The 23,759-nt window shown below is 34.6% G+C and overlaps 1 protein-coding gene across 2 annotated transcripts in view; it reads right to left on the reverse strand.

Moving 5' to 3' along the window:
• LOC115209179 (activated CDC42 kinase 1) overlaps positions 1–23,759 on the reverse strand; it is a 228,873-nt gene that overhangs the window by 162,515 nt on the left and 42,599 nt on the right. For both annotated transcript variants that reach the window (XM_029777419.2, XM_036501310.1), the window contains exon 2: positions 16,353–16,421. The gene's annotated coding sequence lies outside the window, so the exon portion shown is untranslated. The remainder of the gene's footprint in view (positions 1–16,352; positions 16,422–23,759) is intronic.

Here is a 23,759-nt window from a genome sequence, read left to right on the forward strand (position 1 = left end):
ATAACAGACAGATACACACATGTATAAGATCAAGAGAAATATATTCTTTATTAAATCAAGCTTGACAAAAGCAACACAGATGTATTAGCAAAGCTATATTATAAAATCTATTAACTTTAAAAAAAAAGAAAAAGGTTGAAATTGAATCAAGACTATAGACATTTTCATCAAACACCACCACCTGGCACTTGGATGCCTTTAGTGGAGTTTCCTATTTTGTAAGCATTCCAGCCTGTCTGAGGATAATCCATAATTGTGGTTATTTTCTCCTTTTCTCTCAGCAAATTTGATAGCCCAACAATTAAGCATATGAGTGCTGCCTTTCCTCCTCTGAGATACGTGTATAAATACAATATCTTTATATCAGATGAAAAAAAACATACATATGTTTTTATGTGTTCATATATGTTTATAATGTATGCAAGTGAGTCTATGTGCATTTATATATCTATACACTTTATTAAAAAGCAGCAAAAATATCACAAAAACTGTTACTCAGAGTTTCATGTTCCCATTCATTGGACAGTTTTGTTTAGAATGGAGCAAGATAAAGTTATATGCAGAAATACAAATACTTTGATAGAAACACATTTGAAAATAGTTTTGTTTCATTGGTTCTTTCAACTAACAGTCTTTTCAATAACCGGTTGCATGAAATAACAAATTGCAGTTTAAAATCATATTATATAAATTGAAGAAAACCTTAAATCAAAAATAGCTTATAATAAAGGAAAAGGCCTGAATACCCAGGGTAAATAAGTAGCTGAAAAAATAATAATAAATTAAAAGATATATCTGTTTAAAAAAACTTTTCATGCTAAATTGCATATACATTTAACAATATATATACACATACCAAACAATCTATAATATACACATACATACTAACCATACAGGCGTAGGTACATGGCGACATACATATACAGATATACAGACAAAACATAAATATATAAAAATGCATATACATGTATGCATGTACACACATGCACACGCACAAAATTTCCTGGTGTATCCTTACACAAGTTAGTTGTTACAGAAAGAAAAGGAAAAAATCTGAGAATAACAAGTGGGGGTGGGGAAGAAAGAAAAAAGGGGAAAAGAAGAAAAAATAAAAGAAAAAGAAACAGAAAATTAGAGAGAGAAAGGGAAGCAAATAGATGGAGGTAGAGAGAGTGAAATGATGGCATTCCAATAAGTATCCAACTAAAGTTAGATACTTCGTTCAGCTTGCGAAACATACACATACAAAAAGGAACACATAAAATTATATGTATAGTGAAATACACACACACACACATACACTGAAAATTATTAGCACGCACACACATGATAGTTCATCACTCAAATCTGAAGACAACCATACAACTGCTGAAAAAAAAATAAAATAAGAGAGAAATAAAACAGAAGAGAAAGGTGCCTAAAGTTATGTTCATAAATTGAAGATTAATGAAAATGGTGACATCAACCATGCAGGGGATGTCATCATGAAATTACAAGGGTTTCAGCCTACATAACACCTATACACATGAAGCTACTTGTTCTCACACAATATTCTCAGTGACATGAAAACTGAAGATGTATATATATAAATATATATGCATATATATAATATATATGCAGATATATATCATCATCATCATCTTCATCATTTAGCGTCCGCTTTCCATGCTAGCATGGGTTGGACGGTTCAACAGGGGTCTGTGAAGCCAGAAGGCTGCATCAGGTCCAGTCTGATCTGGCAGTGTTTCTACGGCTGGATGCCCTTCCTAACGCCAACCACTCCGTGAGTGTAGTGGGTGCTTTTTACGTGCCACCTGCACAGGTGCCAGACGGAGCTGGCAAACGGCCACGATCGGATGGTGCTTTTTACGTTCCACCGGCATGGGGGCCAGGCGAGGCTGGCAACGGCCACGATTGGATGGTGCTTTTTACGTGCCACCGGCACTGGGGCCAGGCGAGGCTGGCAATGGCCACGAACGGATGGTGCTTATTACGTGCCACCGGCACGGAGGCCAGTCGGGGCGGCGCTGGCAACGGCCACGATCGGATGGTTCGCTTACTTGTCACTGGCACTGGTATCACAGCTGCAATTTCCATTGATGTTGATCGACTTTGATTTTGGTTCTGCTTTCTGATATCTGATTTGATTTGATTTTGATTTTCACTTGCCTCAACGGGTTTTCACAAGTGTAGTTTTGTGTCCCAAGAAGGAAAGGTATGTATAAGTTGGTAATATATATATATATATATTTCTTTACTATCCACAAGGGGCTAAACACAGAGGGGTCAAACAAGGACAGACAAAGGGATTAAGTCGATTACATCGACCCCAGTGCATAACTGGTACTTATTTAATCGACCCCGAAAGGATGAAAGGCAACGTCGACCGTGGCGGAATTTGAACCCGGAACGTAACGACAGACGAAATACGGCTACGCATTTCGCCCGGCGTGCTAACGTTTCTGCCAGTTCGCCGTAATATATATATATATGCATATATATATATTAGTATGCATATACATATATATATATATATATATATATATATATATATATATATATATATCATCATCATTTAATGTCCGTTTTCCATATATATATGTATATATAATATATATGTGTGTATGTATAAATATATATGCATATATATATTAGTATGCATATACATATATATATATATATATATATATATATATATATATATATATATATTATATATATATATATCATCATCATTTAATGTCCGTTTTCCATATATATATGTATATATAATATATATATATATGTGTGTATGTATAAATATATATGCATATATATATATATATATTCATATATATTTTACATATTAAAACTGAAAATGTATGTGTGTGTGTGTGCGTGTGTGCATGTGGCCTCGTTTTGCGCCAAAACAGCTCAACCGATTTATCTTAAACTTCACATGCACATTGCTTATGTGCCTAGGGAGGTTTTAAGTATAAATTAACTTCGAAAAAATGTCCAGGTAAACAGTAGGAGGAATAAGATTTAGGCGTGAGTGAACAGTGGGAGTAATTATTTGTAAGCTTCCAAGGGATATAACCCATTCCCTCCTGGAAATAACCACGAAGGGAAATAACCCATTCATTTTCAGTATGCTTATTTCTTAGTATTTGAACTATTTTAGTTATTTTCTCAATTTATCCAATACAACACTTAAACAAGTAAATAGCATTCTCCTAAACAATAGGTCCACTTATTTTGGTTAGTAACTTATTCATGAATATACCAACACTAGTGGTGCTGAGGGTAATATTCTCTGGGAATGCACAAAAGCTTTTTCTCACAGTTAATTACTTTGAATTGTTATTATCTCATATCTGATGAGCCTGTTATTACATAACACGTTTCACGATTTTAGTATACATACCTTAGTATTTCCTCCTAAAATTATAAGGCCTTTTTCAGGGCTACTTTATTTGAATTCTTCCTATAGGGAAATTAATTTCATGTTAATACATAAACTGACTTCCCAATTTGGATAATCACAACTTACTGGGAATTCCTAAAATCAAGAACCTTTGTAAGACAGTTCTCAATAAATACACAAAAACCATTTTAAGGGCTACATACTTTGTATTGTTGTAACTGGATTAACTAAACAATTATGAGAATGAAACCAAGGGATAAGCCCGCTTTCCCGGGTATGTCAGCTACTATATATATATATATATGCATATATATATTAGTATGCATATACATATATATATATATATATATATATATATATATAATATATATATATATATCATCATCATTTAATGTCCGTTTTCCATATATATATGTATATATAATATATATGTGTGTATGTATAAATATATATGCATATATATATATATATATTCATATATATTTTACATATTAAAACTGAAAATGTATGTGTGTGTGTGTGCGTGTGTGCATGTGGCCTCGTTTTGCGCCAAAACAGCTCAACCGATTTATCTTAAACTTCACATGCACATTGCTTATGTGCCTAGGGAGGTTTTAAGTATAAATTAACTTCGAAAAAATGTCCAGGTAAACAGTAGGAGGAATAAGATTTAGGCGTGAGTGAACAGTGGGAGTAATTATTTGTAAGCTTCCAAGGGATATAACCCATTCCCTCCTGGAAATAACCACGAAGGGAAATAACCCATTCATTTTCAGTATGCTTATTTCTTAGTATTTGAACTATTTTAGTTATTTTCTCAATTTATCCAATACAACACTTAAACAAGTAAATAGCATTCTCCTAAACAATAGGTCCACTTATTTTGGTTAGTAACTTATTCATGAATATACCAACACTAGTGGTGCTGAGGGTAATATTCTCTGGGAATGCACAAAAGCTTTTTCTCACAGTTAATTACTTTGAATTGTTATTATCTCATATCTGATGAGCCTGTTATTACATAACACGTTTCACGATTTTAGTATACATACCTTAGTATTTCCTCCTAAAATTATAAGGCCTTTTTCAGGGCTACTTTATTTGAATTCTTCCTATAGGGAAATTAATTTCATGTTAATACATAAACTGACTTCCCAATTTGGATAATCACAACTTACTGGGAATTCCTAAAATCAAGAACCTTTGTAAGACAGTTCTCAATAAATACACAAAAACCATTTTAAGGGCTACATACTTTGTATTGTTGTAACTGGATTAACTAAACAATTATGAGAATGAAACCAAGGGATAAGCCCGCTTTCCCGGGTATGTCAGCTACTATATATATATATATATGAGTCGCCATGATAGATCGGTATCCACTACGCACATTTTTTTCGTTGGCCTTCCTTTGATATTGCTGCACCTCTTATGTGTCCATACCTTACACTGGGTGCATCTTATAGAGTTTCTAGCTACGCCTTTTTTACAGATCAAGCAGGGCCATCTACCTGAAAGGATATGTGGTTTGTCTGCCTTTCTACTTATTAGGACTTTAGTTTTAGCTAGGTTGACTCTAAGGCCCTTCGATTCTAATCCTTGCTTCCACACCTGAAACTTCTCTAGTTCTGATAGTGACTCAGCAATTAGAGCAAGGTCATCAGCATAGAGGAGCTCCCAGGGGCAACCTGTCTTGAATTCCTCTGTTATTGCTTGGAGGACTATGATAAATAGGAGGGGAGTGAGGACTGAACCTTGGTGGACCTCTACCCAGAATTCTTCACTGTACTCGTTGCCAACCCTCACCTTACTGACAGTGTCCCTGTACATAGCTCACACAGCTCTCACTAACCATTCATCTATCCCTAGTTTCCTCATTGACCACCAGATAAGGGATCGGGGGACCCTGTCAAAGGCTTTCTCCATGTCAATGAAAGCCAGGTACAGAGGTTTATCTTTGGCTTGGTATTTCTCCTGCAGCTGTCTTACCAGAAATATAGCATCAGTGATGCTTTTCCCTGGAACGAACCTGAACTGCTTCTCATCGAAACTGACTCTCTCCCTAATTAGTTGGGCTATGACCCTCTCTGTGACTTTCATTACCTGATCTAACAACTTGATACCTCTGTAATTATTTGTATCTAAAGCATCACCTTTACTTTTGTAGCAGTTGACTATAGTGCTGCTACACCAATCATTGGGTATGACTCCTTCATGTATCACCTGGTTAACTATACGGGTGACTAGGCTATAGCTGACACCACCAAATATTTTGAGCATCTCTGTGGTCATTCCTGATGGGCCAGGGGCTTTCCCTGTATTCATACTCTTAATTGCTTTATCTACCAAGGTACTGTCAATTCAGATAGCTGGTCCCTCTGTTGGGTCGACATTCAGCAGACTCTCTTTCTCCCATTCATTCTCTTTATTGAGCAACCTTTCATAGTGGTGTCTCCAAACCTCTCTCTTTGCAGCCTCGTTTAGTACAAGTGAACCATCACCCATGCGGAGACATTTCTCTCCTACGACATCACAATTCTTGCAACATTATTACAATAGTGAGCAGACGGATTCTTTATAGCATAGCAGGCAAAATAATGCTATGTAGCAGCATTTTGTCTGTCTTTATTTTCTGAGTTCAAATTTCACTTGTAATCCTTTCAGGGTTGATAAAATAGTACCAGTTGATCACTGGGGTCAATGTAATAGATGTAACACCTCCACCAAATTTGCTGGCCTTATCCCAAAATTTGAAACCATTAACATTATTATTATTATCATTATTGAACCATTATTAAACTCATCAACACTGTATGAGTAATAATAGCTTGATTGCATTTGAGCTGTAAATAAAACATAAGGAAGATTTGTTACAAATGATTTCCTCTTTATTTAATGAACAAGTAACAGGAAATGCTTCATTTTTTTTAAATAAACATTTAACATTTAAATCTATTTTCTATAAAGTATCTTTTATGAAATTTAATTATCTTTATTCAAAATAAATTTATAAAAAAACATTTTTAAATGGCATCTGAATCAATCAGATATTTGACCATTTACAAGTTCATGGCACAATGAAGACTTAAACATATTTCTAAAATTCTTTTCAAAGAAAACAAAGCAATAGCCTAGAACAATGGTCCTCAATCATTTTTTTACCTTTGATTCCTATTTTACTCTACCAGACCCTATGTTAAAAAAAAAGCTATTATATTTTTTTATATCAAATATTATTAGGAATTGTATTTAAAAAATAGTTAAAATACCTGTGTATTGTAGAAGTGTAAACAAATTATTGCTCATAAATTTTAACAAAAGCTTATATGAATCCCAAAAGGTCATATGGACCCCAGTTGAGAATCTTTAGCCTAGAAGATGTCTGTGAGAATGGAATTAACTTCATAACAATGTGTCTTTCTGTGAAGAGATTTATTTGTTCTTAGCCAATTTGCACACATCACCTAGTTCTTCATTTCAATCATATTCATTGACAAATTTGAAAGCAGAGACAAGCAGTCCAATGAAGAGAGCCACATGTCTCCCAATACTATATGAAAAATAATAACCCAATCAGCCGAGACATCTATTTAAAAAAAGTAAAATGAGAAGCCATTTACAATCTGATATCAAAATATCATATTTATAACAGCTTTAACTATAAACCCATTAACTCAGATATAAATTGCTTGTGTTAGAAGAATATGTACAATCTTATGCAAACAATAAAGTTTTACCACTATCACAGATTATTTTAGCTAATGGACCAGTTACATGACACAGGCATCGGCCACAACTACAATCTCACTTGGTTTGACGTCACTGGCGACATCACTTGTGATGTCAAGCCAAGTGAGGTTCGTAGTTGTGGCTGATGCCAGTGTCACGTAACTGGCCCATGAAAAGCACCCTTCAATTGTTGGGCAATATGCAGTGCTTGTGAAGACCTGTCAAACCAAGTGAAATCATAGTTGTGACTGATGCCAGTACCATTTAACTGGTACATAAAAAAGCACTGTTCAAGCATTAGGCCTCGTGGAGGCAGTGACAGGTGACCAAGACTTCTGGTGATATACTGTGCTTGTGTAGACCTGTCAAGTCAAGTGAGACCATAGTCATGACCGATGCTGGTGTCAGGTTAATGGCACCCATGCCTGTGGCACATAAAAAGCACCCACTACACTCTTGGAGTGGTTGGCATTAAGAAGGGCATCCAGCCATAAAAACCATGCTAAATCAGATTGGAACTTGGTCCCCCACCGAGGCTTACCAGTTTTCAGTCAAACCATCCAACCCATGCCAGCATGGAGAGCAGACGTTAAATGATGATGAGTCTATGAGCCACTTTTTGGCTTATGTACATTATTTTGGCTAGTTGAGGACTAGCAATCTGTGAGCCATTTATTGACTATTTGAAGACAACACACATTGTTTCTCTCTCCTTCACTTTGCTGTCACTAGCAGCCATTGGTAAGCTGTCTCTTTTTACTTTACTATCAGGTTTGGCTTATACTAGAAGTTAATGTAGGCTTTGAATAAGCCTCTACAGAAGAATTTCTATCAATTTAAGATGTGTTATCTATCTCTATTAGAAGACACTTGGGGAAGTGTCTTCTACTATAGCCTTGGGCCAACCAAAGCCTTGGGAGTGGATTTGGTAGACAGAAACTTAAAGAAGTCCATCATATATGTATGTATATGTGTGTGTGAGTGTGTGTGTGTGTGTGTGTGTGTGTGTGTATTTGTGTGTGTGTTTGTATATTTGTACCCCCACTATCACTTGACTACCAATGTTGGTGTGTTTACATCCCCGTAACTTAGTGGTTCAGCAATAGAGACCAATAGAAAAAGTACTAGGTTTACAAAGAACAAGTCCTATTCGTTCGACTAAAGGTGGTGCTCCAGCATGGCTGCAGTCAAATGACTGAAACAAGTAAAAGAATAATCTACCAGTACACATTTTAATTTTACAAAACAAAACTGAACATTTATAAACACTATTTCCCAACAGATTATTCTTGAAATCATAGATATGCTCCAAAAGACTTTTTTTTTACACCACACGTTATCTAACAAACTTACATTTGAACATGCTTACAAACACTTTTTTTAAATACTACCTTGATTAATGTTGTAAATTATGACCTGTTATATACTTGACTGAATGAATTTTGTCCTATTTCAAATCTACAATCACAAATTATATGCTGTTTGACATTGCACTATTCTACCAACAAGATTGAAAAGTAAAAATTTATCAATAAACCATTATTGCTTTATACTCTCTGCAATCACCTTTTAATTTCCTACAAATGTATATATGAAGAAAGTATTTATTTACCAATTAGTGATAATAAGAGAGCTTAAAGAAAAGGAGGAGCCAGTCAGTATTTTTCTATGCTGATATTGTTTCAATAGGTCTGCATGCAATACAGCACTTTTAGACACCTCCATGAAACTCAATGTTCACAGATTTGTCCTAACACCTCTCCTCGAGCATTTCATACACACATTTTCCAATACCAACTCATGACAAATTCACTTACTATGTACCTCTTATATACATTATATGTTCAGGCTAACAATGTTGTCACTCATACTAATATCTTTTATGATTAATGACTTCCTCAAATCACTTGTACTGACATTATTACATAAGTTAATATTCCACATCACACTCAGTTCCTTCCAATTTAAATACTAATATATATCTATGATTCACTGCTATATAGCATTGCTTTCTTCCTTATACATGCTGTACAGTCTAATTTCAATGACAGATGGATTTGCTTCCCAAAAAAGGTTGTGGTTCTTCAAACTTCTACTCTAAATTTAACATATATATATATATATATATATATATATATATATCTTAGTATTTGCAAGCTTATATAACTTGATAACGTTTCTATTCTTCAAGACAAGTATTTGAGACAGCATGCACAAGTGTGTATGTGTGTGTGTGTGTGCGCGTATGCGTGCAATCATGTATTTGTATCAATTTATGTACTTGCAAACAGCTGATATACTGGTAGCCATATATATATATATATATATAATATATATATATATATATTATATATATATATATATATATGCACACAGACATGGCTGAATGGTTCAGAAAATATGCAACCACATTTCAAATTTGGTCTAACTGCATAGCATTATGGTGAAATATTTTCTTCAATAGCAAGACTAACCAATGCCTTATCTGTGAACTTGGTAGGTAGAAACTGTAAGGAACCATTATATGTTCTTTGCATGTTTTGGTGGTCTTTCAATTACACAAGCTAGACACATCACCTGACTGTATTAAAAATGGATGAATACACTCAATAATTCAGTCCTGGTGATATTATGCCAAAAATGTAAACAGGATGATTACAGCTAGAATGCCACTTGATGATAATATTTGTCACAGGAAGCCTTTGTAACAATTAATTAATAGTGTTATTAAACCGCTTACTGAGAATAAAATTTTTTTTGTACAATCATACACAAAACAGAGCAGATTTTCTATCAATATATTTTCCTTTTAAATCACATATGTACACGCATATACACATACATACATAGTATTAATAAAATAAAGAAAACATATTTGGTATTTTAAGTGGACACCCATGAGATAAGAAATGGCACTAAATAATTGTGATATATTATTATTGCATATTTTGAAAACATAAACCCTTCATCAGATATCATAGGGAAATGTGCTATTAAAAAAAGGTGGAAAAAAAGAAAGACAAACAAATCAACTTTCATCGACCAGTAACTATTGAATTTATAGATTGCTTAATCAGTTTCCCAGATATTAGTTGCTAATATGAATAGAGTAATTATCTGCCATCTGCTTCTCTTACTATGTCTCTCAATATCTCTCTATATTCCCCACTCTTGTTCATTTGATGCCGTTAATACAAGCTTCTCTCTCTTTCTTTCTGAGTTGCTTTTGACACTGTTGATGCACTGTTGCTTGACCTGGCATCCACATGTTTTCATGCGCCTTAGTGCTGCATTATGTAATATCCTCTTGTTGTATATAGGTCAGGCAAAAAAACCTAGAGATCAATTCTTCCTTTTGTTTTGGAAGGGAAGGGTGGCAGTATATTGTGCTATGCATCTAAATACCACATTAGGTGAAAACAGTGATTTTGTATTTAACATCAGCAAACAGGACCATACCAATTTTGTTTCCTTCAACAGCACAAGACAAAATAACTACACATATAATAAAAAAAAAAATCCTACCCTTTCTCTTAAACATCACCAACATGCAACCAGATCACCTCAAAGTTACAACAAATGCTGGTCTTTCTCTTGGTGATAGAATATTCTAAACATAGCAAAGTCTGCATTATACAGGCTGGTTTTTCTCTTCAGGGTCAGAAAATACTTTGACTCCCAATAATTACTAAACCTATACAGAATATTGTTCCTTCAAAAGGCATGGTACTGCTAGCAGACATCATTTATAGAAAATTCACTCAACTTATTCATATGAAGTCACCAGTATGCTGGCCTACAGATATGCTGTCTCTCATTACCATTCCCACTATTACAATGGTGGCTTCTGTTCCTCAGCTAGCTGGTTTGTACCCCTTCAACCAGAGATTCCCAATTTATTCTCAACTTGTTGTTCATATTGTATTTCCCACTCAGATGCCATATACACTCCTACATCATTCCTCCCTTCTCAGGACATTAGTGCCTGTAGAATTCCCTTAGCAGCCATCAACTTACAACCATTCATTAACCATGTTAGTCTCAACAGTATCAGCCTTCATCCAGACCAACCTAATGAAAAAAAATTTTTTTTTTTATTTAAAAATATTAAGAGCATCTGCCTAAAATAATGAGTCTGTATTTGCACCTCATCATCACCATCATTGCGTAATGTCTGCTTTCCATGCTGGCATGGGTTGGATGGTTTGACTGAAAACTGATAAGCTGCAGGGTTGCACCAGGTTCCAATTTGATTTGTCAAGGTTTCTACAGCTAGATGCCCTTCCTTATGCCAACCACTCTGATAGTGTAGTGGGCATTTTTTACATGCAACCGGGTGCCATTGACCTGACACCGGCATCAGCCATGACTATGGTCTCACTTAGCTTGACAGGTCAACACAAGCACGGTATATCACCAAGGGTCTTGGTCACCTGTCACTGTCTCCATGAAGCCCAGCACTTGACTGTTGCTTTTTACCCTAGCTGCAACTTTACTACATATGTCTCACAGGTTTCCACAATGAGAGCTGACAGGAACTAAACAACATGTTACATGCTAAGTGAATGGCTAATAGTAACACCAACTCAACTTGAAACTTACAACTATTCTTAAAAAGTCTAAAGCTGTCCCTGTCCATGTTTTTAATTGCTTTCTCTCTACAATTGGACCCTCTGTAATTCTACTGAGAATATCCCATTTTCCTTATTCTCTGTTTAATAAACAGAGATCCACTGCATCATAGAAAAAGTATGTTCCAGAAAATCTTGTAACTTGCAACTCTGTAATATGAAACTCATTTTCTATCAGCTTCCAAGTTACAAGGAACTTGATGAACATAGAAATCAATGAGAAATACATTTCACATAACAAAATTCCACATTAGGGCAAGATTTTCAGTACAATGCTTCTGTAACAAGGGTGATGCCTGTATTGAAGATCTCTTTCTTTTCATTGAATGTCATTACAGTGACACTTCATCACAATCATAACTTGGCTACTCAATTTTAACTCTCCTTGAAATATTTAAAAGAATATAAACAGGTTTTCTCATGCAGATCCAGAATTTAACATTCTGGTTCAAATGTCTCACACAGTTGTATTTTTTAACATCTCATCCTAAATACTATGAATCTGAAGTAATGAAGCATCTAACATGATGAAGTAGACTTTGAAGATGATGGTTAGATGGTAACGATGTCCAGTTACTTTGTATGAAGACATAGGAGAATTCATTACATTTGGCAACTGTAGGCATCACAAATGAGAAGTAAATATTAGAAAAGCCGTAGTACAGAAAATATAGTTGGAGACAAAAGTAAGAAATGCGTTGATTTTTGCAGTTAAGGTACTGCCAACAAAGATACTTGGGCTGAAAAGTGTAAGGTAAGATTATTGACCAAAATTGGTATAGAGGAACTTGGCAAGAAGCCAGAATGCAAGTCTTAAGCGACTGCATATGAACATTATCAATTTACTTTATAAGCTTTATTTGTTTTGTTTTGTTTATTTTTTTTAAGAAGCGATCTCATTTAGTTGTTCCCATTAAAAGATAGTTAACATTACATAAAAGGTCACTTACAATTAGAGAACAAAAGCATTCCAGCTGTATTAAAAGAGAAAACTATATGTTTTCTCTCTTAACATGGCTACTTTGGAATGGCTATTACATATTGCCAGGTTCATGACAAAATCCAAATGTTGAGATGCTTTAAATAATCTATTATTTTTTTATAGCTAGAACTGACAATCTGATTTAGAGGCAGAAAGCCTGTTTTGATATTTACAGAACCTAATTTCAGTATCTTATGCTCTACAGCTGAATGAAATACTATTGTAAATGAAATATTATTGTAAAGAAAGTTAATTATACCAAAAAAAATTTATTTTGTTATATCTTTTCTTTTATTTTTTAGTTTTAATCTAACATTTTAATTTAATGTTATTGCAGCAAATAAAATCCTCTACTACACATTATTGCTCAAGAAATGAGAAATGCTGAAACATCTGCAAGAAATGAGCAAACGGCTGTGACCATGCTGGAGCACTGCCAGTTATAGTTTACATAATTTTAATAAAGCCCATTATACAGAAGTACATGATAAATGCTTGAGATAAAGTCAAAATGAAAACAAAAAAACTTGCCCAGCAACGTTTTTATTGCAAAGGGAAATTAGTAACATTCTTTTAGGGCATCTAAAAACAGGCATGAAAATGACAAACACATAGCTGAGACCCCAGGAATAAATTCAAAGTGGCTTTGATATTTTCAAAATTATATCTCAGAAAGAACAGCATTGCATAGTATGTCATATTAAAAATTCTAATTAAGCTTCCTAACACAAAGTAACAATATTTTCAGCCATTTACTGTCCATTATCTTGCTAAAAGTTTCATGAAAAATTTTTTAAGATTCTACATCTTTCATTAATTTTCTTTTCAATATATAAGCATTGGCTGGGCGCTTCTTCAAATTCAAAAACTAAATATTCATTAAGTAGAATCAGTACTTACTTTTCAGTTAAGTGATAAGTGCACTGTCTGTGGTATGGGTTGAAACTGAATTCTATGGATCTAACACTCCTAAGCTACCATGCTGTCATATTACAGCAAGATATAAAGATCCTTACACTAAATTCTATTTTGGTAACAATGAAAGTAACAAATGTGTCTCAACTATTCTCTATTTTCAATACAGTAGTATTAAAATAGAAGCAAACACACTCTATGAACCTGCAGCTAGTTCCTGGAAACCAAGACACAATTGTTCACAAATATATGCAATTATGTAAAATGATATAAGAGTTAAATAATTACTGATAATAAACTGAGAAAATTATGAAAGTAAGGGAATAAAAAAATCTAACTTACTACTTTAAAGTTAGTTTTATACATAAAATAAAGTTTGGAAGTTATAAAATATTTTGAAAATTTGCTTAACTTCATTATATTAGTTGGAAATATCTAATATGCACTGTAAAAATAGCTATTTTTTAAAAAGATAGGGACCATCCGCACAAGTATTAGATGACAGCTACTTAATAAGAACTATTTCAAACAGGTAAAGCAGAAGAGCAAGTATATAATTAAGAAAAGTACCTTCATGCACACTACATAAACACCATACTTAGTGACTATAGAATGCCATGAATTATGAGTGGTATATTACATTGCCTAACAAGAAAGAAGCATTTCCTGCTTGCTTTGACTTAGGAGCCATATCCAGATAAAACCAACTAGTGTGTGAGTGGGAGTATTTGTGTGTATTATAAAGAATAGTTGAAATAAACAGGTGTCTTGTTTCTTACTATATATTTTTTACACTGACTATAAGAAAAGAAAATGTTACATTTTGTTATCTTAACAGCTAACTAGATTTCATCTCCTTCTATGATATGAAAGTTGTCTGTTTATATTTATGCATTAATGACTAGGAATATTTTAACATTACAATCAGGCAATATATGAAGTGTATTTCTACCTCCAAGATCAATTTAGATACTCAGCATAGTTTATTTTCACTAAGTCAAATTGCTATTATTTAATCTGAAGCAGACCACTCACTGGAATGGCATATATGCAGCATAAATGGGAAATAAACTCTTCAGATTACAGTAGAGATAGTTTTCGGAAGATACATGAAAATTAGAATGTCTTTCAACAACATACAAAGCTGTTTTTCTAAGTTAATTCAACTGACACCAGTATTTTACTGGCATTATTTTACTGAAACCCAGAGATAAGGAAATGCTTTAATGGCATTTTAATACAAAACAAAAAAAAATATTTGTAGCAGATACCAACCCAATCAAAGTCAGTAAGGAAAAATTAAATTTAATTTTTTCGCATTTAAACCGGCCATATCTGGCCAAAATGTTCTACCCATTTTATGTTCACTGGCCAGATTTGGCTTCTCACACCTATCCTATAATGTTATTGCAAATATAAACAATCACATCATCAAAATCTGAAAGCTACGAGTTAATGCATAATAAATTCAAACAATATGAATAAATCAATATTACATTTGACAGGATGATCTGAATGCTAAAGGGTTAAACCAATAATGACGACTAGGTAGAGTCAATGAAAAAATATTTTAACCTACAAATAAATCTTAACTTTTTTTCCCTCTCCTTTTAAAGCTTTGCATCCCTTCACATAAACTCCAAGACTCCATTTTATTTTTAATTTCTATTCATAAATCAAAATAATTTTCATCAACTATTACAGGCTGAAAAAAATTCAAGAAAAAGATAAGTTAATCAGCTTTGTCCACATTTATATTACTACTATTAGGAAAAATATATTACAAATATGACAAAAACTGAGTTAATTTGATGATGTGAATGAAAAAGAAAAGCTTCATATCGAACTAAATCTTTAGAATTGCCAAAATAATGGATTTTCTCAAAAATGATAAACAAAGGGAATTTAGTTTATTTCTCAGCTTGCAGGTTTTTCAACATTCTTAGCAGTGGCACTCTTTATCTACAAGGAAGAATTTAATTTGCAGTAATTGCATCAGATAAGCAGTAAGCCAGAAATGAATTTGACTTAAATGTTGATTTAAAAAGAACTAAAATTACATTTTTTTACTAACTTATATTCACTGCTAGTTGCTAACTGGTGAGATGAGACTAAAAATTTTGATATTTTCAAATGAATTGTTGGAACAAGAATTTACACAGCTGGATATACTTCTTAATAGAAAGCACTGAACTGTGAATTTTCAGTTTGGCTGAATTTTTAACTCATAACATTTATCATCTAATGTTACAAAAATTTCTTTTGACTACTCAGAACTGAAAGATCCTTGATTTTGTACAAATCTCATAGTGGATAAGCCTGCATTTTTTGCAAATTTCTATATATTGTTCTTTCTCTCTTTCTCTGTGATAATTTCTGAATTAGATATTTACAACAGTGTCTGTAAACCTTTTCAAACACAATTTATGTAAGTGGTTTTAGCATTAATCTGTGTGAGAGTAGAAATAATACTAGAAACATAACCATCCAAATTATTCGTACTTTAAATTTATTGTCTGAGGTTTTACATAATCCTTTAAATGGTTGTCAATGTCTCTTGTCCCTAAAATGAAATTCAGATATCTGGTCATTTAATATATATATATATGAAGTAGACATCAAGGGAATGAAACTGAATGCCATCAATAAAGGATTTGTAACAGTAGGAAAGTAATTAAAAGAGAAATACCTGATTGAACTATTGCCAGGAACTGGTGGACGCGACAATTATTAAGAAAGATGGTAAATCCAGGAAAACCTGAAGAGAAATAATTAAAACTGACATTAGTAATTTAAACGTATATGGTTGCATTGATACTAATGTTAGAAACATTGGCAATCTTTAATTTTGGAGGAAAGTTTTAAAAGTTGAAAACATTATTCATATATATTTAAGCATGAAACTTCAGTCAAGTGTTTCATTCAAAGATCTGTGTTTTTTAATTTAGAAAGGCTTGAATGCATCACATCCACTTTCCCTTACTATCTAAACCAGATCTTTTCTGTATGGCTGCCACTTTTCAATTTCTTCAATTTTTGTTCTAGTTGATTTCATATTTGGTGTATTGGTGTGGTTTTGTAAAGTAATCATTGACATGAACTTCATTTTCACCATAAATCAATAAAGAGTTAATAGCTTTTAAAGTTTGCAAATTTTGGGTAATTTTAGCCAATTGAAAGCCATAGGTGCCTGTTTCCATAGTAATAAGCTAAGCAGTTACCAAGTTGCTTACCACATGTTCTTTTTGTCATTTATTAAATGCTTAAACACATGCAGTATGAGATGTGCTAAAAATAACAGCTAAATAGGCCTTAAATCATGCAGGAAAATATATTTGTGGGGAAGGGGGCATAATTGTATGAATTCCTATGTGTAGAATATAAAATCACAAGAATTTTCTAAAAATTCCAAAAAATAAAAAAGTTATGAGGGGTAATATGGCATGTGTAAAGCAGGATTCCACCAATATTCCATTTGTTTACAGCTGACAACACATGATGTCATGCACAAAAGAACAGCTTCCAAATCCTGTTTTCTGACTGGGTAAAAATGATCAAATTTTAAACTTGTGTAACTTTTTCAAAAAAAATTTCTGGCAAAAGTGAATTATCTCTTGAGATTCAGCATGGAAAATTACATTAATACACTAAATTTTAAAATTTTCACCAAACTTTAAAATTTCCACAGGTGCAACCAAACAGAAAAGATCCTCTAAATCTGAGGTGGTGATAATTACTTAGCTGAGATCATCCTTGACTGAGCAGAGTCAAGCAGCAAAGGCATTGCATCTGTAATCATGTCTTTCTTTTGCATATCAGAACTAATTTATCTAGAGTATCTTTCCATCTTTTAAGATGGTAGGGTGATATGTAAGGAAAATCAGCAGCTATTTCTAGCATAAGTAATCTCATAAAAAACTTTTTTAGTATCTCATTGCAAATAATTTCTTCCTTGTGGACTGAGCCTTTTTGTACAAGTTAGTTGATAATCTGGCATATTACTGGTACATCATGACAACAACACTAAAGTAAAAAGTCAACTCAGAGAGAATTCATACACTATATCATCTAGTGTGGTTCTTCTTATCTTCTACCACTCTTTTTTTCACTACCCCTAAACAATTCTTTTATTCTTTTACTTGTTTTAATCATCTGAATACAGCCATGCTGGAGCATCGTCTTAAAGAGGTTTAGTCAAAGAAATCAACCACAGGACTTATTCTTTTTAAGCCTAGTACTTATTCAATCAGTCTCTTGTGCCAAACTGCTAAGTTACAGGGAATGTAAACACACTAACACCGGCCATCGAGTGGTGGGTGGGTGGGTGGGGGACAAACACAGACACAAAGGCACACACAAATATATATATGTGTATGTATATACGATGGGCTTCTTTCAGTGTGCATCTATCAAATCCACTCACAAGGTTTTGGTTAGCCTGAACTAGAGTCTGAAGACACTTGCCATTCAGTTAGACTGAGCCCAGAACTAAGTGGTTGGGAAGCAAGCTTCTTACCACACAGTCATGCCTACGCCAATCGTTACAACAAAAGAATAGCAAAATAAAATAATAATACATAGGTATTTTCTAACTACATCTAATTATTGGAGTATGTCCATGTATTCTAGGTTTATTTCAGTTTATATTTTAATGAATAAGAATGAGGAAATGTTTAGTTAGTTTCAGCTAATGAACTATTCATTTCACATAAAATTTAACCATTAAAGTATTTAATACTGAGGCATTCAAGAACTAGTTCACTATTTATATCAATTATTACAAATATGACTGTAATATAAAACAAGTGAAGTCATTACAGTGAGTGATAAGGTAAACACTTCACTCAATGTTTTGCTATCTGACAGATAAAACAGCATTTTTCTAACTTATCCACTAAGGACAGGACTGTACAAATAAGGATTTCTAACAGAGGCACCCTATGCCACACATTCATACAGGAGGTTGTGACATTTATATCTTTTCTAAGGGTGTTAGTAATCTAAGTTAAATGATTCCAACTGGAAATATCAATCAGGTCAAGGATTGTTTGTCAAGTAGCATTTCTTACATAAAAATTTTCACATGCATAGAAGAGGAAAATCATGAAGTTTTAAAGCTTATGCCGTTCCTGAGGAATTTAGCAACTAAAGGAAAGCAGTTATATCTTTGAAGCAAAATGAATTCATAACTTCAGTTTGGTGACAAAGTAACCTCACACACTCATCCATGCCACAATAAACCAAATGAAATAATTTTTACATATTAAGTACAATATTTTTTTTTGTTTTTGTAATGGCATAGTAAATAGCCAATTGAATAAACTATTCAAGTAAAACTTCTATTAACATCTAAGAGGATGAAAAGAAATATCCTCCTACAATCTCAGAAATGTGAGGTACCAAATTAAATGTAAATCATATACCTAAGCTTTCTATGAATATTCTTTTCCTTTTTCCCTACTGTCATTATTTAAAAATTGTCAATCTGTTTCAAGGACTAAAACAGTTGACTAACACCTTTACCCTTGTAGAAGGAATTTGTGTACATTTTTCAACTGTAAGAGGATTTGAGCTAATGCATTAATCACCATTTGCAGTACCCATAATGCAAACAACAATTAGCTACATTTCTTCATGGTACTTTATTAATAATGAAGTCAATCAGACAACTGAAAATTGTATGTCTTGATCATTCGCATAGTACAGTGCCAGTGATGAAATATAAGCCATCAAGCTTTTAGTTGATAGGCCATAACATTAACAAGCTGTTTAGATATAATAAGGATTTCCTGAGACATTCCTTTCCTGTTTCACTGTCCAACAGTAGTAAACATGAGGTAATAAGATCATAGTGATTTTAAATACTTAGGATCAAAGAAATATTACCTAACCTTCAATGGTACTACTCCAAAAAACATTTCAGAGCCTTGTTACTATAATTTTATCACTGTATTCTATACAGGGTGCTCAATTTAAACCACAATGACTATTCAGGTAAAAATATTTCCCTGCTGATCTAAAATATGATCTGTTTATCTAACAGCTTCGAAATCTAATATTTAGCTGAAGGACTTGGTTAAAGGTATACTTTTTGTAACTCCCCAGCAGATTTTGTATTATGATATTGTAAACAGGTTGATTAAATCAGTACAGAACCTAAGATAAGACCACCATCTTACCATCTTATTGTTACTGTATATAGGCCAGGTGTATTAATTCATCCTTAAGTGTCATTATTTCTGCTTATACAATGATTATATATCTGTGTGTTTAAGTGAGTGTACACACACACACATATCATCAACAACATCCGTTTTCCATGCTGACATGGGTTGGACAGTATAACTAGAGCTGGCAAGCTGGTGAGTGGCACCAGGTTCCTGTGTTATGCGGTTTGGTTTCTAGAGCTGGATGCCCTTCCTAATGCCAACCACTTTACAGAACGTGCTGGCTGCTTTTAAAGTGCCTGTGTGTGTGTGTGTGTGTGTGTGTGTGTGTGGTGTGTGTGTGTGGTGTGTGTGTGTGTGTGTGTGTGTGTGTGGTGTGTGTGTGTGTTGTGTGTGTGTGTGTGTGTGTGTGTGGTGTGTGTGTGTGTGTGTGTGTGTGTGTGTGTGTGTGTGTGTGTGTGGTGTGTGTGTGTGTGTGTGTGTGTGTGTGTGTGTGTGTGTGTGTGTGTGTGTGTGTGTGTGGTGTGTGTGTGTGTGTGTGTGTGTGTTGTGTGTGTGTGTGGTGTGTGTGTGTGTGTGTGTATATGTATGTGTGTGTGTGTGTGGTGTGTGTGTGCACACACTTAAGATTTAATGTCTGCAAATATTAAATTATTAACTACATGATTGCAAGATAGTTTGGTGAGGAATTCACGAAACAGTGTATCAATCCATACCAGAGTTACAATTGAGTGGCTGGGCATATATTATTGATACTCAATAAAGATGAATTAGTAATGATCAGAGGATCATTGATATTTAATCCTTCTATAAAACTATTGGTGAGATAGGTACAGGCATGGCTGTAGTAAGAAGCTTGCTTCCCAACCACATGGTTCCAGGTTCAGTCCCACAGCATGGCACCTTGTGCAAGTGTATTCTACTATAGCCTCGGACCAAACGAAGCCTTGTAAGTGGATATGATAGACAGAAGCTGAAAGAAGCCTGTCATATACATGTGTGTGTGAACATGCATTTATGTGTGTGTATCTTCGTATCTGTCCCAGTAATTTAGTGGTCTGGCAAAAGAGACCGATAGAATAAGTACTAGGCTTGCAAAGTATAAGTTCTGAGGTTGATTTCTTTAACTAAAACCCTTTGAGGTGGTCTCCAGCATGGCCACAGTCAGATGAGTAAAACATGTAAAAGAATAACATAATTTAATCAGTAAATATTATTACATATGCCAATTAAATCATGAATGCTGAATGATGATGATGACTATCCACTAATGATCAAGGAAGACTATCACTGATCATTAAGAACATTGTGCACTCAAACAGCAATGTCCCTGATTTAATGTCAGCAATGCTTGTGCAAAATTTAAAATCCAATGAGAGACCCTCTCCACCCTATTGACATGATCAAGAAACAAGCAAAGACAAGATATCTACTGCCAATATGGGTTGCAAGCTAAGGAGTGTCAAAGAACCATGATTTCAAATGCAAGCAAAAGATCCCCAAAATGTCCACTATTATTCCCTGCATATACAGTTTTAAGTCAGAATGAAATTCTCCTCAAGACACTCTTTAACAAAAGTTGAGACATGCCTCACTACGAGAGGTCATCCAACACACTGGATACCATTCAGGAATTTGTAAGTGCCTCTGCTATTACTAGTCAGCTGTTGAACCTAAAGTGGGTTCATCTGTCATTTTGACAGATCTTCATTTTAGTCCTGCTGAGATTCTAGCAACATTCCTCACCCAGTTAGCCTGGTGCGGCATTGCTTTCATTGCTGATGGCCAAACCACGCAACAGATTGTACTAGATTCTATGTCACATGTATACTTCATAAGAGACTTACATACATGTGTGTGTGTGTGTGTGTGTGTACATATACAGGATGTGTTGAATGGAGTGTCATCTAAATTACACAAAAATGAAATTAAAACTAACATCTTATTTTAACAGGTATATATTTACCACAATTAAATAAAAATATCTTGTAATGCTAAACAGTAACTTTATTCGATAAAATTGGCATATATACATATATACGTGTATATATGTATGTATATATATATATATATATATATATATATATATATATATATATCATCATCATAATTTAACATCCGCTTTCCATGCTAGCATGGGTTGGACGATTTGACTGAGGTCTAGCGAACCAGATGGCTGCACCAGACTCCAATCTGATCTGGCAGAGTTTCTACAGCTGGATGCCCTTCCTAACGCCAACCACTCCGAGAGTGTAGTGGGTGCTTTATATACATATATAATACATATATATATACATATATACCGGCATGAGAGCAGTCAGGCGGTACTGGTAATGACCACGCTCAAATGGTGCTTTTTATCTGCCACCAGCATAAGTGCCAGTAAGGCGATGTGGGTAATGAAACTCGTTGCTGGATGGAGTGAGGGGGACGAAGTGCAGATTCCTAATGAGGAGGGAGCACTCCACCTCAGAGAGGGGTAGATCTGGAGGAATGGTAACAACAGACCGAAGTGGAGAAGGGGTGGATGGGACAGAAGTAGGAGGTGTGGTGGGGTGGTGGAAGGCTGGGTGGGAGGGGATGAGGTGTATGTGGATGGGGGTTGTGAGGGTTGGGGTTTGGTGAAGATGGGGGAAGCATATCAGGGAGGGAGAGCAGTAGGGGAGGAGTCGGGGTAGTTGGATCAGGTGTGATGGAATGTTGGAGTGAGTGGAGTTTACTTTGTTTGGTGTGAGTGAGAAATTGATGAAAGAGATAATTTAAATGAATTATGTAATGTAAAGTAGTGTTAGCATGGGGGGGGGGCAACTGAGAGAAGATGGAAAAAGCAAGAGGGAGAAGGTGGTCGATGGTGTGTATTTTGGAGGGATTGGAATGAATGGTGGCATGCATAAGGCAGTAGGCTGTAGTACAGAGTATGGGTAGGATGGTTGAAGCAGAGTAGAGAGTGGGGCGGAAATGGAGGCAGAAACCTTTAGGGATGAGGCAGTGATGAAGGCAGCGACTGAGAAAAGAAAGGTGGCTAGAGAAGCATGTTTTTTGGAAAATTAGTAGAGAAAGGTCAATAGAAGGTTGAAAGTAGCTGAAAGGAAATGTGGAAAGGTGTTTTTTCAGGCAGTGGTGAAGGTGGAAGAGGAAAGGTTTGTATTCGGACATGACTGAAAAATGAGAAAGAGAGAGGAAGGAGAAATATGGAAAAACAAGGGGGAGAGAGAAAGGCAAATAAAATTCAAAAGGTGAGGGGAGAAAAAATGCAAAAGGCTTGAGAAGAAAAAGTGCAAATGGCATGAGGAGAGAAAAAAATAGAAGAGGTGGGAGAAGTAAAAATAGAAACAAGGGGAGAAAGAAGGAGGAAGAAGGAAGAAACAAAGAGAAAGGGGAAGACAAAAGAAGAGAAGACAAAAGGGAAAAGGGGAGGGAGAGAGAGGCAAGGTAACAAGTGTTGATTGAGAGAAATGACAAATAGAAAAAAGCAGAAAGTACAAACAAGTTTAGAAAAGTTCAAAAGGTTCAAACATTGCAGTGTATTGGAGCGATTGCTCATCAAAGGAAGAGTCCAGTGTAATCCATGGGTAGGAGAGGTGCAGCCGAAGTGTACAGTGTACGAGTACGAGTGTAGGAGAATAGAAGAAAGTCCAGGTAGAGAATCCAGGTAGAATAATCCAAGAAAATTTCAAAATGTTATGAGGTGGAGACTGGATAAAACTGGTGCGACCACGTGAGCGTGTAATATATAGTGAGGGGACAGCCACGTTTGAGAAATCTCGAGTTGCACATGAGAAAGTAAGGAGGGATGTCAGGAAGGGCATCGCTGTTACACTTCCAGAAGGGAAGGGTCTTCCTTTGATTCTGACATGCAATGTCTGTGCAAGACCCTACCTCAGTAAAGCTGGACTCATGAATCATCTTCGTAGTCATAAAACGAGACA

The sequence above is a fragment of the Octopus sinensis genome, linkage group LG3 (genome assembly GCF_006345805.1).
Source record: "Octopus sinensis linkage group LG3, ASM634580v1, whole genome shotgun sequence".
In the NCBI taxonomy this organism is placed as follows: domain Eukaryota; kingdom Metazoa; phylum Mollusca; class Cephalopoda; order Octopoda; family Octopodidae; genus Octopus; species Octopus sinensis.